Source organism: Podarcis muralis, chromosome 3, assembly GCF_964188315.1.
Source record: "Podarcis muralis chromosome 3, rPodMur119.hap1.1, whole genome shotgun sequence".
Classification (NCBI taxonomy): domain Eukaryota; kingdom Metazoa; phylum Chordata; class Lepidosauria; order Squamata; family Lacertidae; genus Podarcis; species Podarcis muralis.
The window spans coordinates 43,433,716-43,450,928 of NC_135657.1; the positions used below are offsets into that span (position 1 = coordinate 43,433,716).

General features: G+C 40.6%; 1 protein-coding gene across 4 annotated transcripts in view; it reads right to left on the minus strand.

Moving 5' to 3' along the window:
* Window positions 1–17,213, minus strand: part of SDCCAG8 (SHH signaling and ciliogenesis regulator SDCCAG8) — an 88,060-nt gene that overhangs the window by 1,544 nt on the left and 69,303 nt on the right. The gene's annotated exons all lie outside the window — the stretch shown is intronic.

Sequence of the window (17,213 nt, forward strand, 5' to 3'; positions counted from 1 at the left end):
ATATATATCTAATTCAAACTACAAAATAGTTTTTTGTTTTTTGAAATGAAACAAAACCTACAGTAACATGGAAAATAATGTTTATTGTTAATCACACTATTATATACATGACAGTCAACTGTCACTCACTTTTTACATATTGCCTTAGAATCGGTCACAAATAAAATGAAACTCTAGGGTAATTTCATTGTGGATTGACACAATGAATGCTTCCAAAATCGATGTGGTTAATATTTTGCTCCCTTACCCCCCCCCCCAATAATTACCTCCAAAATTCGCACCAAGGCCTTTAAAAACCTCCAAATTTGGAGACACCCCCCAAAAAACTCACTCTCAGTGGACGACTGAACGGGAGCCGACATGACCAAGATAAGAATGATCATGTGAGCTCAGGGGACTCAAGTTACCCGACTTTATTTCTGTTGTATTTCCAAAATAAATAAACTAATAATAATAATAATAATAATAATAATAATAATAATAATAATTTTATTATTTATACCCCACCCATCTGGCTGGGCCTCCCCAGCCACTCTGGGCAGCTTCCAAAAAATATTAAAATACTATAATACATCAAACATTAAAAGCTTCCCTAAAATGTATATCATTAATCTCTATTATTACTATTTTATTATTACTAAATTCATTTATTGTAGGAGCCTTTTTTGTGGAACCTGGTTCAGCTGCACCATATTATCCATGGTAAATCCGACAATGGAAAATTTCTGTGGTGCCCCCTTCCCTTGATGCGCTAAGCATATGCTAAATTTAATTAATGGTTAATCCAGCCCTGATCAATGGTAGAAAACCACCTCATAATACAAAGTGTATGCATAGTTCTACTCAGGGACATGAAAGATACCTCAGAAATTACTAATACCATGTCTCATAGCTTCATAGGTTCCACCAATAAATTACCAGACTCCAGCTTATTTACATTCTCTCTCTCTTCCCCCCTCACACACACACATATTGTCATTCAATTGATGCCAAACAAGAATTCCCAACTGTGTCCACAGATTACACAATTTGCAGAATGTGTAAGGTCAGCAAAGCATGTCCCGTTTAAGAGTGATTTACTGAGTTTACAGACCTCCGTTATGCATTAAGTACTCAGCATAAAGAGTCATAAAATATCTTTACAGGCATACCTATCAGCATATATTCACCTATCCCCCTTCTCTCTCAGTCACACTAAAAAGTAAATTTAGACCTAGAAAGTTGCAGCCACATAGCCTGACCTCCTTCCGGTTCTGCACTTTCTTGAGCAAATAGCAGCAGAACCTGGGAATGGAACTGCTGAGTCACAAATGCAATCCCTTGCCTTCCTCTCCTATCCAAGTACTTCTATCACATCCAACCTAAAGAGGCACTTGACACAGCTGGGAAAACCAGACCCCCCTGCCCCCAATCTTTATTTACACAGCTGGAGCAGGAAGATAAATGGCATGTAAGCTAGGGTCTCTAGATCAGGCATAGGCAAACTCAGCCCTCCAGATGTTTTGGGACTACAATTCCCATCATCCCTGACCACTGGTCCTGTTAGCTAAGGATCATGGGAGCTGTAGTCCCAAAACATCTGGAGGGCCGAGTTTGCCTATACCTGGTCTAGACTGTATTACTATATATGATAATAGATTTGGGTCCTTCCGTGCTGCTACCATGTAGATAGCATCACACACAAGAGAGAAGTATTGGCAGGCTTTACAGATGCTCCAAAATCTTTAGTGAGGAAAAAGTCTAAGGGGGAAAAAACCAAAACAAAAAACTTCACCCCTCAAACAGTCCTATAATAACTCAATGGCATGGGATGTCGAATACATGAGAGTAGCAACTTGGTGGAAGGCAGGTAGTGATGGACTAGAGTGGCTAGAACAGAGAAGCATAACGTATAAAAGTGAGAAATAGCTATCTTATTGTCTGAAAGGGCCACTCCCTGGTCTACACTGAGAAGTTACTCCAACAAAAAGGATACTGATGAATGGCAGGGCAAGGAAAGAGAGATAGAGGAATGAAATCAAGGAGAAGGGGAAAGAGTGCTTGGAATCCTGTGCTCTGAAGCATGCTATCAGAAGGCTTTTTAAATGTGTCCCCCCCCCCAAAAAAAAGTGCTTTCCAGTTTTTACTTCTGCAATGTTCTCTTCCTATTCCACCAGCCCAAAGTAAAACTAATCATCTTCCATAACTGACCGCCATATTGTAAAATTGGTAAATATATGACACGTCACAGCATTGGCTGCAAAAGCTCACCTGGCAGGGAGAGTTCATAATATGTGAAGAGAACCCTTCGCTCTCCAGTTTGCTATAAATATATATAATGAGGCCAGGATTGAGGTGCTAAGCCGGAAGAGACCAAACGATTACATTATGCATCATTCCAGTACCATCGGGATTATGCATGCAACCGATTTCTACTGTACTCTGCAAAGCTGTAGGTGCCATAGCAGTGAGATTGAATTACAGCAACTGGCAGCAGCTAAATCACCAAATCCAATATCCACGCTGCACTTACTGGCACACATCTTAATTAGGTTTTAATATAAGTAATCTGATAACTACTCCTGGCTGGCTATTGCTGAACTGTCAGCACTGAAAGCTTTGTTATTTAGCCACTCTTCCCGTATATGGTGGCAGCCTCCCTACTGACCCTTGTCAAAGAACCCCATCTGCTGGTTACCACGGTAACTGAAAGAAACCAATTGAGCTGAACAGAAAGACTCAGAAGAAAGTCGGCAGCCAAAGGAATTCTGCAAAAAGGCAATAAACCACTTAGGAAAAGAGAGTCCGCATTTCAATATTAGATCTTGGAGGGATAACGCAGCTGCGTGACTTTGCAGGCGAAGTCAAACGCTGGAGAAAATAGCTCCCCCTCCACCCCAGAGAGTTTAAGGGATTTGAAAGCGGGAAGAAGGAATCTTCTGAGAATTCCTTGCACACTCATCTATGGTAAACTGGTCTTCCCAGGTTTTCGTCATGCAGTGGGTACTTAAAAGTATTGACTTCGTTGCCACAGGAGGCAGTGAAGGCCACCAACTAGGAAGGGTTTAAGAGAGGATTAGAAAAATTCACAGATGATAAAGGTATCAATGACTACTAGCCACGATGGCTGTGCTCTGCCTCCGTAATGCTTCTGGATACTACCGTAGTTGCTGGAAAGCGCAGGAAGGGAGAGGGCTTCTGTGCTTGGATCCTGCATGCTGGTTTCCCACAAGCATCCTGTTGGTCACTGTGAGAACAGGATGCTGGACTAGATGGGCCATGGGCCTGATCCAGCAGGGTGTTTTTATGTAGTGTTTAGAATAATAGAATTGTAGAGTTGGAAGGGACCCTGAGGGTCATCTAGTCCAACTCCCTGCAATTGTGGAATCTCAGCTAAAGCATCCATGACAGAGGGCCACCCAACCTCTGCTTAAAAACCACCAAGGAAGGAGAGTCCACAACCTCCTGAGGGAGACTGTTCTACCATCAAGCTGCTCTTAACAGCAGAAAGTTCTTTCTGGTGTTTAGTCAGCATTTCCTTTCTTGTACAGTGGTACCTCGGGTCACATACACTTCAGGTTACATACGCTTCAGGTTACAGACTCCGCTAACCCAGAAATATTACCTCAGGTTAAGAACTTTGCTTCAGGATGAGAACAGAAATTGTGCTCTGGCAGCGTGGCAGCAGCAGCAGGAGGCCCCATTAGCTAAAGTGGTACCTCAGGTGAAGAACAGTTTCATGTTAAGAACGGACCTCCAGAACGAATTAAGTTCTTAACCCGAGGTACCACTGTAACTTGAAGCCATCAGTTTGGGTCCTAGCCAAGCAGGAGAAAACAAACTTGTGCCATCTTCCAGAAAACCTACAGTGCCCACCCCCCACAAAATCTTTCCATATCATAAAACCCTATTACTGTGGTGGCTGCGTTGGGAATAATGTGGGGAAATGACAGTGCTCTCTGCTGACTGATTTCAGTTCCAGGAAGACGCCAGCCCTCTTGACCTCTGAATACTCAAGCTAAACACTAAATAATTCAGTCCCTTTAATAGGCAAAGAGCTTTGCAGTGTGTATTCCATTCATTCTTTTAACCCTCCCGAAGTTCCCAAATCACCCAAGATGTGTCACCATTTAGGGTTTCGCACATTACTGTGTTTTTCCCCTCTGCTTGGAGTTCTCTTTGTGTAGAAAAATATGAGTTTATTGGAATGTGCGAAGCACAGCATGTTTTTGGCACTGCAAATTCACGGATGGGCAACAGAGGCATGCAGAAGCAATCCAACCTGAGTAGGAAAAACAGTTGTGCTTCACTTTACAGTACACTACAAAAATATTGTTTCTGTGTGAGAAAATGGTAATCTGTGAAGTTAACACATCAATTAACTGAAATGCTAGGGGTGTGTGTGTGTGTGTGTGTACGTATGCATTATCTTCATTTGATAACTGCAGCATCTTGTGGTGACTTCTATGTATGAATGAGCCATTACGGGTCAAAAAACCACAGACAGAATTTTAATATCACCCCACACTTTTGAGACATAATTGAATCAGTTCACTTCAGCTGTTGGTCATCAAGCAATGTATATCAGTGCGACGGAGCCCTATGCAATGTTTAAATTTATGAAAAATAATTAAATACTGTTGAATGAAACAGAACTAAGGCTGCATCCTTCACACAAATATCTGGGAATAAACCCTATAAAACATAGTGGCCTCACTTTTAAGGAAACATGAATAAGTAATTCTAACCACTCCATTTAATTTCATAAGCCTCTCTGCTAACTCCCTCACGTCATAGATATGAAGAGGAGTATTTAGTCAAAACACAGTTCTTTCCATCATCATCTTTACTTTTATTTGTACTTAGAAAAATTCATAAAACATCTGATGATATTGCCAAAACAAAAACTGACAAGCCTCAACTCAAAACTGAAAAAGAAATCCCATTCTATTAACCTATGCTGGAGTTTCCTGAACATCACCACAAATAGGGTTGGTCATGTTGCTGTCTCCTGGCAACCTATTTCTCTGCATTGTGGTTTCCTCACAAACTAATATTTATCTATCATCACTGTGGATATAAATATAAGTTTCCAAAAGCAATTCACACCAAAAAAAATGTACAGTAGTACCTCGGGTTACATACACTTCAGGTTACAGACTCCGCTAACCCAGAAATATTACCTCAGGTTAAGAACTTTGCTTCAGGATGAGAACAGAAATTGGGCTCCGGTGGTGCAGCGGCAGCAGGAGGCCCCATTAGCTAAAGTGGTGCTTCAGGTTAAGAACAGTTTCAGGTTAAGAACAGACCTTCGGAACGAATTAAGTACTTAACCCAAGGTACCACTGTAATTATGACTGGGCTATGAAACCGCATTGTTGGGGCTGAGTAGAGGTAGGCCGGAGTTAGCTCAGTTCCCAACAGGCTGGGCAAGACTCAACCCTTACCCCTGAGGAGATGCTAGTGATAGTGGCTGATTTAATCCCCATCTCAGAAATTTTGGAGAAGGAACGGGACAGATTTGTGAGGAGAAAAATATGGAGTGAATATTGGGGGAAGGAAAAGAGGTGGATACTATTAATAGTAACCTGGAAAAATTAAAAAGAAGCCATCCATCATTACACTGGCATTATTATGTGTATTCTTCTCTTCCCTCCACTTCTCAACAGGCCCTACCTAGAAGCTCAGAGACAACAGGAAGCAGGTGAAAGTGCTGGGTGCTCACTGCCTTTGTTTAATGCATGTACTCTACTTTTCCTTTGCATTTGCAGGTGTGGCAGTGGATATCCTGGCCCGCTGTCTTGCCTCGGTAATGGACTGGATGAGAGCCAACAAACTGAAACTCAATCCAGATTAGGCTGAGGCCCTCTTAGTGGGTGGTTCCCTGGACTGGATGGATGGGAGGCTGCCTGCTCTTGATGGGGTTACGTTCCCTCTGAGAAATCATCACCTGAGGCCTTTCTTCATGTGCCTCCTCTGCGAGATGTCCGCAAGGCAGCACAAGAACAGGTCTTTTCTGTGGTGGCTCCCCATTTGAAGAATGCTCTCCCCAGGGAGGCTCACATAGCACCTTCTTTACATATTTTTAGGTACCAGGCAAAAACATTCCTCTTCTCCCAGGCCTTTAGCTAATGAAACAATCTAGAGCCTATTAAATTGGGAGGGGGGGTATTGTCCTTTATTGTTAGTATGTTATGTATTTTTTCTGCTTTTATATTGTAAACTGCTCTGTGATCCTCGGTTGTAGGGTGGTATAGAAATTTATAGAATAATAATAGAAAACAGCATATAAAATGTCTTTTATAGAAGGCACTTATTGCCCTCCACAAGCACACAGCCACTCACACCCCAGTCTTCTCTTGTCATCCAGGAAACGTCTCCTGACTCATGCCAAGGTGACAGCTGCTACCTCCATCTCAGAAGAAAAACCAGGCATTAGGAGCTGGAGAACCCGTGTGTGCATACACACATGTGGGGAGAGGGTGGAAGAGAAGCTGGCAGTGAACAAAGAGGTCTGGAAGATGTAGACATTTGGGGGTGGAGGTCCCCTTGCTTTGAGGAGAGTGCCTTGCAAGGAACTGAAGTGAATATTTTAATAGTTGTAGTAACAACAACAACAAGGAACAGAGAGGACTGGGATGAAAATGGGAAGCTGTTGTGGCAAGAAGAAGCAAATGTAAAAGCAGGCAGGAGGGGTGAAAGAAATTGACAGTTTGGGGTGATGGGAAAGGGTACAAGCTAAGCGTGAAAGTACAGGAAAAGAAATGTCAGCAGAGGAATAAAAATACTTTGAGAGGCATGAGGGTGGGTAGAAGGAAAATACAAATTAAAAAGCCTTCTCCACTTGGATCAGCAAATTCGGCCTTTAAATAGGGAGGCTGAGTTATAATGCCTCCAGAGCCAATGTCTGCACTTCACTCAAGGGAAGCTGAACTGCGGAACTCCCTACTGCAAGGAAAGAGCTGAGGTAAAGAATTTAACCATTTGCAATTTCTGAGAAGAGGGACTGCACATCAATATGATGCCAGGAACTGCCAACGGAGTATATTACACACCACCTCCATCTTACCACCATTCTGTGACTGGTGGTCCAATTCCAAAGCCAGAAGTAGTTTTGGCAACCTGAGGTGCCTCATGCTCTAATCTCTGGATAACCTCCCCAGCAGTTTCATGAAGAATTTACAATTTTTTATTTCATCTTTACAACTCCCTTCGGACAAACAAACCTCTGTTGTTGTTGTTGGTGGTGGTGTTGTTGTTTACAGACAAAGAACTGAAGCTAAAGTCACCATTATTACACTGTGGGTATAGAGTGGGTCAGGGAGACAGGTCAACTCTGACAGGTGGGAATGACATTTCCCCTTCATTCTGGCAGCATTTTTCATGCTTATTAAAGGAAACCTTGGGGTTGAAGTCCAAATTCCAGGCCAAACACCTTCAGTTAGCAAATGAAAACAAGACTTTCATCTGCATTTGCCATATACTTCCATTGCCCTTATTTTCCTCCTCCACGGCTCCGAAGCGCCAGTTTTTGCTGCCTTCTAGCATGAAACTAAGCACAACCACCACTATGCTAATTCAGTACTGAGCCAGAAAGATCGTCTGCAGCAAGCTGCCCAATCCAAACTCCTTTCTTCAGAAACACTTTGCCTTTAAAAAGAGCCTCCCAGCATGAGCTTCATAAGAAGTGACACATAGCAGACAGTGCATGTGGTGTTTGAGCATGCTGCGCAGAACGAAGAGAGAATTCTTTACTCGGTTTTTGATGGCTTGTGCAGAGCGTATGGGAGGCCTGAAGAGACATCAGGCATTTCAAGAAATTTAGAAAACAATGTTGATAAATGTATCAGCTTCTGTTAACTCTGTTCGTTTGTTGGTCACTGTCTCCATTAAAAAAAAAATCAATCATTCTTCATTTTTAATGTGTGCGCGTATGCACTTAAAACAAAAATACAGCACTCCTTTGGATCCAGTCCTGAAGCCTTAAGATGCCAAATTCTAGATGAAGACTGAAAGGACTGCTGTGATGGGCAAAAACAACCCATTCATTTATGAGCTGCACAATCTGCCCTCTGATGCAGACACATTGTAATGAGCCGAACTTTTTAAAACAAGTGATTTTAGGAGAGCAGGGAAGGAAGATTCATGTAGAATAAAGAAAAAATGCAAGGCAAAAAATTCATTATTAGAATTTAAGAACAAGGTGCTTCAGGTGATAAGAAGTCTCTCTTTAAAGTATTCTGTGCATCTACTGATTTTCTAGTAGACAAGTGAAAAAGGCACACTGGACATGTTGCTCACGGTAAGATAAACAAATTCAGCAGCACCCAGAAGTGCAAGAACAAGTCACATGTGTATTGGCTTTTAGATGCTTATCATAATGTTCAAATGTACTATACCAAGTGAAGTCTTCTATATAATTGATAGTGCTATTCCAAATAGAATCCAACTTTTTTTTTGCTTATGTATTTACATGCACATTCTGTTCCATCCTTCAGTTTGCAAAACACCATAGGCAGCTAACAAATGGGAAATAATACAACTACAAACAAAATCGTAGTACTGTACTCAGCAATGTTTAAAAGCATAGGGAAATGAAAGGTATTTGTCTGGTAAAACATTCCACAGGCAAGGTATCACCACGGAAAAGGATCTCTCCTTTACTCCTGATGGTTGTGCTACCAGAATAAAAGCTTCACATCTAGATCTCAACAGGCAGACGGATACAGGAAAAGACAACCCACCAAATACATGGATCTTAAGTTAGGTAGGGCTTCAAAAGCTAAACATCTGAATTGAGCCTAGGAACAAACAGGAAGCCAATGAAGTTGTCTCAAAGGAACTGTGATGGGATCCCACTTCCTGGTCCCTTTTAGCATTCTAGCTGAACTGACTTGAACTGATTGTAGCTTCTGGACAGTTTTCAAAGGCAGCCTCATCACAGAACGTACTGCAGCACTTGGAAATTACCAGAGTAAGGCTATCTGAAACTAAAATATCTTTGTCCAGGAGAGGCTGCAGCTGGTATGCCAGCTTTAGCTGACACTCTATACCACTGAGGCCACTTGAGTCTTCTCTGACAATGATAGATCTATGAGCACCTCCTGACCCTTCCAGGAACTGGTTAAACACCAACTCCCATCTTGTTGGGATTGAACTACCCTCATCCAAGTTTATTACTGCTTTCAAGCACCATTACAGCACCTCTTCTGCAGTCCAGTATCAAACCCAGGCCTAAGTGCAGATTCAACAGGAACAAAAGAATCTGTGTCACCCAGGAATGCCTGAAACTGCCTTGTGACCACCTTCTCAATAGCCTCATCTAAGAAAGGGATGCCTGCAACTGCCCAGCAGTTTCTGCAGTCTTCTGGATCTGGGGTCGTAGTTTTCCAGGAGTGGCCTCACAACTACTTCCTCTCACAAGGAGGCATGTGTTATTCACTCCATATGCCCTGGACACAGCCAGGTATTGCCTTTTCTCTCTGCTGAATGAAATAATAATAACAACAAGAATGCTGCTTTAGACCAGTGGCTCCCAATTAGCTAATTACTGAGGACCCTCTATTTTTCAAACGCCTAACCACAGGCCCCCTACTTTTGAAACTTTTGATAACTCTCTGGTAGTTATCTCTGCAAAGCAAGTTTTTCAACTAATAGCCCCAATAAGCAGAGGATTTTAGGTATACTAAAAAAACAAAAGACCATAAAAATTGTGACATTGCCATGCAAAAATGACAAAAAAAGAAAAAGAAAACATTGGTCAGGAGGCAAGGCAAGGGGCCACAGACCCCCTCAGTGCATTTTGCAGAACCGCAGGGTCCCCAGACGCCTAATTGGGAACCTCTGCTTTAGACAATTCACTAGATTGTCCTGACTCCTGCCTGATTTGTAGTGCTCATTTTGTTTTCTTGTGGGGATGGCAGGCATACTTGTTCTTGCAGGTACGGGAGCTCTGGGAGAACCCATATTAGCAAGTTTCACAAATAATGCAAATCCTTTTAGAATCTTCTAAATATTACAGCTGAAATTCTAATTGATATATTCAGCCTGATTAGCAACTTACAAATAATGGTAGCTTAGCAAAAAAACAAATAATAATTTTAACTGAATTTCACAGAGTGAATCTTTATTGCTGATTATTTGCATATTTTCATAAACGAGTTACCTTTTTGATAAATATTCAAACTTTGAGCCCAAACTCCCTCAACTTTCTCAAAATGAGTTATCAACAGTTTAGGGCCTCCTTTCCATTTCAGATCAGTGCCTTTCCAAACCAATAGCTTATTAATAACTCTTCAATGAATTGTTAAATACGTGTAATTAAAACTGATAGGAATGTCTGAACATTCATTGTCTAAAATCTATCAATTTCCATGGACAAGGAAGTACATCACAGATGTTTCCTGTAAGGCACACAAATCCAGATAATATAGTCCTGATACCTGCCTTGAATCCATTAGCGCAGGTGGGATGATGCACTTCTCTGGAGTAAAAAGAAAAATGCAGCAAATAAAACAGCAATGCCAAACTGGTGTGCTTAAAATGCTATTCCTCCCCCCACCCCAATTAAACAGAGGGCATGCCAGCAGAGCACAGCCTGCCATAAGACACTGCAAAAACTCTAACAAAATGTCCAAATACTCTCAATTTCATTTGCAGTATTTCATTTAAAGTGAACCTGATTGCAGGTTCCCTCCGGGGGTGTAGGAATAGAGAAAGAGGCAGCTAAGGTGAAGCCTCAGCAATGTATTGTGCAGAAGCAAGCAAAAAGTTTAGAATCAAGTCATGGAGTTTCCAATACATTTGCAAAAAAGAAAAGAAAAAAGAAAGAAAGGAAAAAGGAAAGGGGGGGGGAGAGAAAAAAAGATGAAGCAGTAGGCGCCTGGGGGCCAATTGCCTCTCCAGCAGCGGTAAGGCTGTTACTAGGCTTGCAGTACCATTTGTTCCATTACACAATCTCCTGAAGCCTTTTACAGAGAGCTAAAACAACTGCCTGTACCAACACGACACATGGCTTTCCATCCCAACTCTTTGCTAATCCAGACGCTCCAACCATCTTTCTTTAAGATGCCATATGGTTGGCAGAAGCCTGTAGATCTAGCAGCACATCTGCTTGTACGTTACTTCTTCCCTCCAAGGCTCCCCCTTCTCAAAAAACAAAACAAAAAGCAAAAACCCAACCAACGGATCAAGTAATTTTAATATTGCGAGCAGCTAACGGAGAGGGATTATTTAATCTTACATATGTACTGTATATATGCAGAAAAATAAATCATTGTTACAGTAACTAAATTCTCCAAGCAACAATTAGGAGCAGAGAAGTAAAAAAACAACATCAGTGAATGAAAAACTACAGTCAAAGGGAACGTGCTTTTTCATTATTCTAATCCTTGCCACTTCAGACACCAAAGCCTCAGAAATTTTATTTACAAGCAGCTAATTCACTGAAGAGAGGGACAGGTTTTCATTTGTCGGGGGTAAACCAAACAAGAATCAAAGACACAATAAATGAAGCATTGCTTTGTTAGCCGGCAGAGTGAAGGTTTGTATGTGAGTAAATCTGTATGAACACACAGAGACACAGATTTTTGGGTGTGTGTGGAGAAGTATGATGAGCAAAGATTATTGACACTGTTAAAATCCTGGTTGCACTGGCATGCATGCATCCAGCCTGCTTTTTTTGGAATCCAGCCCCCAGCAAGACAGGCTGCAAAAATTAAATTCTACTCACAGTATTTTCTAGTGGTTTGTAATTTTGAATATCTTGTAAAGTTTTACACAACTAATTTCCAACACAAAAGAAAACTGGTAAAGTTGGAGCTACAGACAAGGTAGGCTACAGAAACAAATTCTCTGAGAGATAAATGTCAGCATGCATTAAGGATAAATTAGGATGTTTAGATTCAAAAGGAAGTCATGCAGCTACAAATGCCATAGACAGAAATAAGTAATGCTGCCTACTAGGTACATAATGTTATTTGCATTAGCATTATTTATTTGACTTCTTAGTCACTCACTACAAAAGTCTTTCTAAGTGATTTTTTTTTAAAAAAAGAGCCAAAAGCATTATCATTTTTTTAAAAAAACCTCACGTTATAATAAAACAATAAAGCTTCTGTTTGTATATTCCTTACAATTTATACACTTGACTGGTGCAAAATGTATATCCAGTACTGAATCAACTCTTTGTTGAAACATTAGTGCAGCAAAATGTTACAAGAGTCTGACTTAAAAATTAATCCTTTGGGTTGCTCACACGTAGCATTCTATGCTTTCAGTCCAATCCTTATACAGCCCATTGTTCTTAAAAGTCCTCCACCCCCCTTGACCCTGACACGATCAAGAAAAATGGTCAAAAGATCTGGCTGGGGGCCAGCTTCCTTCTGCTCCCTCACTTTCTGGCATGCTCCTTTAGCTCCTAGCACCAGCAGAGATATTTACGCTCACACAGAGGGATCTCAGAACTATATGAAGGTACTTGTGCAACATCTATGGAAACCTAAAGGACTTTGCAGTTGTGTCCAGAGTATGCATCTGTAGCATGCAAGCAAGGGCACGTACAGACACACACCAGTTGGGTACGAGAGTCCCTTTAAAAAGAGTTGACTGTAAGTCTGAAGGGAGAGTAGTAGAGAACAATGAGCACCATCAAGCATAAGTGAAAGTATGCTTTCCCTCCCTTGAACACTCGCTGTCATGCATATTATGTTTAATGAATTTTCATGCTCAGCATGCCTTCTGTGTCCATGTGAAGGTACAGAACCATTGTACTAAAAGCCCACTTGAACACAAAGCAGAATAATTATACACATGCATCACACAAAGAAGTCGTTCTATTTTCAAAAGTCAGGAAGGAAGCCCCCACCCCTGACAGGATGGCATTTACTCCCTTAGATCAACAGCTAACTGTTCAAATGAATATTGATTGATAGAGAATAGTGCCAGCTGTAATTTTCAGTATAACACTTCCTTTTCCAGCACTCAGAACTTTCTGAAATGTTCAACGTTAAGTGTGAAATTGTCCATGCTTGCTCTCTGCCTGGAAATGAGTATTTCTGGCAAGTTGTAGAAAAATCCCATTAGCTGTTTTTGTAAAGGGGGAAATTGTTATTTCAACTTTTTTAAAAACCAAAGTTCACATACTAAAAATACAGCAACAAGTACGGAGTACTAAAAAATGAGGCAAACCATGGCTCAGCCTTAATTAGGTTTTTCTAGCTAAAGAGCCTCAATGAACCAACCTGATGCCTTGCTGTGCAGACAAGCGTGTTGTAAGGTCGTAGCAGGACTGCAAATATAAAACCTCACACTTTTCTTCAAGTGGCAGAAAATGCACCCACAGCATAAACATACATTGGTACTGCTACACCTACTTAAAGTACCTATATAGTGCATCACTACTTTGTTAAAAAACTACACCAGGGTGAATCTAGCAGTGGCAGTCCATGGGCCCTACCTTCAGAGCCATTTGGCACTGTTCTGTTGCTTGAGTAAGCGTGTGCTAGTCAATCAGCAGAATGCTGTGGATGAAAAAGATTTCAAGGAGCTTTGGATACCGCTTAGCTGTTCCTGTGCAAAACCTTTTCTTGTTTCAGATGAGTCAAAGCCCAGGTTGCCTAGAGCAGAATTCTAGTTCTAAGATGCTCTGTTTAGGAACATCACAAATTCAAGTACAGTACCTCGGGTTACATATGCTTTGCTTCAGGATGAGAACAGAAATCGTGCCGCGTCGGCACAGCAGCAGCAGGAGGCCCCATTAGCTAAAGTGGTGCTTCAGGTTAAGAACAGTTTCAGGTTAAGAACAGACCTCCAGAACGAATTAAGTACATAACATAAGTACATAACCAGAGGTACCACTGTACCTTTATATTCCTCGTTCACATCTTGCAGATTTTCACTAGCTGTATGCTTAAGAACACCTTCATTCATAATTCTCAATGCCCTCATTTTGTGGCACTCAGTCTGCAAACTGATACACACAATTTTAGCGCAGTTTTCTACCTTGCACTTGGAGTCTCCCTGTACCCCTGTTCCAGTGGGACCTTCTGTGCCATGCTAGGCTGATCATCTGTTGATAGTTTCATTCACATACGACTCCTAACCTGTGTAGGAATTCTCTAAGGCTGGGTTGCACTTGAAACTGGAGAAGGACCATGCTGCCAGTTGTGTCCATACAGGTGATCCCCAGCTGCAAAGGCAGCCTAGCCTAGACAGGTTTCAGTGCGCAGCATCTGAATCAGCTTTAGAAATAACTTTTGCCTGTTAGCTTCTTCTTAGACCATTAAAAATTATGTGCTGACATTTTTGGTTAGGCCACAGTAGATGGCATGCTCCCACATTCATGGATGCAAATAATGAGTGCCTCAATTCAGAACAGGTTTCCAGTCATTACACTACAAGCGCTCATGGTGGTGATAGGGAAATAGCACATTAAAATCACTATTTTAGCAGGCTGCTGCCATCAGTGGTTACTTTAGGTATCGCAGATGAGTTGCTATTTGACCAAACAAAAAACAAACAAAAAACAACCCACTTATAAGGAATACCTATAGCTTCCAACTGTTTTCACACGCAGCATTTCTTCCACCACAGACCTCTTAGCATAAGGCTACCAGATTTTTTTCAATGAATCCGGGGACACTTTTCAACTTCAATGGATTTTGTCAGGGGACTGATTTGTAAATCCGGGGACTGTCCCCGGGAAACGGGGACGTCTGGTAACCTTAATTAAAAACTTACAATGCTTAATTCAAAACTTACAATGCTCAGTACTGCTAAACCAGATTAATGATCTTGAGAATACATTGGGAGACACCGGATCTTAAGACATTTCTTTACCAGAAATTTAAAGTCACTACTGTCAGAATATATGTGCTATTGCTCAATTTCACTTGTGTGTTTTTAGCCACCCTGAGAGATACAAGCAGAATAAATAGAGCAGAAACAAAGGGGGGGGGGGTCTGACACCAAATACAACTGGCTAGGAGGCATTGTGGGGATTTTATATTCTACTAATATTCTCCTCCCCACCCCATATTCTAGTATCATTTTAAAGTTTTGACTCCCTGCCCCCCGCTAAGCGACTAACAATCTATTTTTCAAATGAGAAATTATGGAGAATTTACTCATTCTACTATATTGTTCATCCCTTTAAATATGTTGAACAGTGTTACAGGTATAACTTTACTAGTGCTAATGCATCTTTTTATATGTTTAAACATGAGACCATTTTAGCCATATGTGGAAAATACCATTCAACAAATTAAGCTGTTTTCTCATGCATAAATTTATTCATATATAAAAATTAATGTTAAGCAATTCTAGAAACCACCCTGCATTTAGATATTATTAGTATTTTTAAATATTTACAAAATACCTGCATGAGAAACTGCATATTGTTGGTAGGCTTTTTCTTAATCAATAAAGCTTAAAATTTCCTCTAAAAATTACAGTCACAATTAATTGGTCAAACTGTGGCTGTAGAAGCATTTCTTATCTGAAAGCAATGTCTGAACATTTGGAGTTTTCTGGCTAGATGATGATGTTAAAATATGTGATTGGATGCAGCAGCAGCAGCCTGAATTTCTAGTTCACATATGTGTTTTAGAAGAGCAATCTCTTCATATAAAGTCGCTGTTCCTCATGCTAGGTCTAATGTCATTTCAAAACAATGTGATAATTCTAGACAATTTTCTGCATCGCCTATTATTCAGCTGTCTACACTTAGGAATGTCATCTTCTTTCTTAGGATTCCCTAATTCTGTGCTGAAAAAGAAATCTGCATTTCCAGGAGACATTTCTTCCTTTATAGCATTTTTAATTTGCAACGTTTTGAAGATTCTCACCTGAGGCAGAAGAATGAATGTGCTGGGCTAATTTTGGCTCAATCATTGCCTGGACAGAATCTGAGAAGAATGCTATGTAGAATCCAGAGAAAGTACAAGCAGCATTATTTAACTTTTTGCTTATCATATTCAGTGCACTGTGTATACTAATGCTTCCTTTTCCCGTTATCTTAGGAATACCCCTGGAAACTCCTGCTCAAGGTAAACACCGTAAAACTAGCATTGAAAGGACAGGAATCCCAGCTTGCCCAAAAGTCATTATCTTGGGTAAACTGGATCCGTTGATCCTCCTCAAAAGCCCAGAAATGTATACTGAAAAGGAATGAAAAGGTCAGATGATAAACGGAAATTGTAGCACCTGATCAGAGTCAATTCAAGCCGAGAAAAGTAAAAAATATTACCAATGAGCTTCAAAAATACAAATTTACCATCATATTGACAAGATATCCTGGTAGGGAAAAAATGATGAGTTTACTCATATGCAGAGAAACTGTGTGGTTGCTTCATGGACAGTGATGTGAAGAAATGAAAAAATTGAGAGTTGATAGCCATATTGCTAAGAGTTCCTAAGTTTCACAGAATCTACGTATTTAGAAAGAAATAGAAATTTGGGTTTGAACCTCTGCTTCCAGGAATGTAGACCATATCTCATTGGCTATTGAGTCACCTTCTTTCTCACTAAAAATAAATATCCAAACACAGAATATTACTCACTGTATTAATAATATTACCCAGTCATTAAGCTAATTCTGTTTCAGGGGCATCCAGTTAACTCCACAAAAACAATGTGATGTAACAGCTGCTGGGAAATGAAATGAAAGTGGTTGCATAAACAGTAGTTGCAATACTTTCCAGTTCCCAAGACAACAATGTAGATATGGAAATATGGATCCTACTCTTGATTTGGATTGATTACAATTACCCCAACCCATGGATTGAGGGAAAACCCTGTAAATTACTTGTTCCATGTACAATATATTACTGTAAATCATTGGACTCTGGAGATAAGATCTCTTATACTGGTCACTGGATTGGAGTGCTTGTTGCATACAATGACATGTGTTTAAGATTCAATGCTGTTAAGAGGTCATCAATCCCATGTCAACTTATATAAAAATTGACCCTAAGTGTGTGTCTCTGTGTGTATTCCATTTTAATCTTCCTTACATTTGACTGCATTTCAGTGAATTATCCATGTAGTTTTTATTTTGACAGCTCTCTTTACAGCAGTAAAACAAAATGTGTGCATTGCAAATGGCAAGGATTCAAATTTCAGCTATGTTTATCCAAAATAGCACTGAACTGCTTCTGTACTTATGCTATACTGCCTACAGCCTTACGGAAGGGGAGACAGATGGGATGAATTTAGCAGGGAAACAGCTGGGGCTT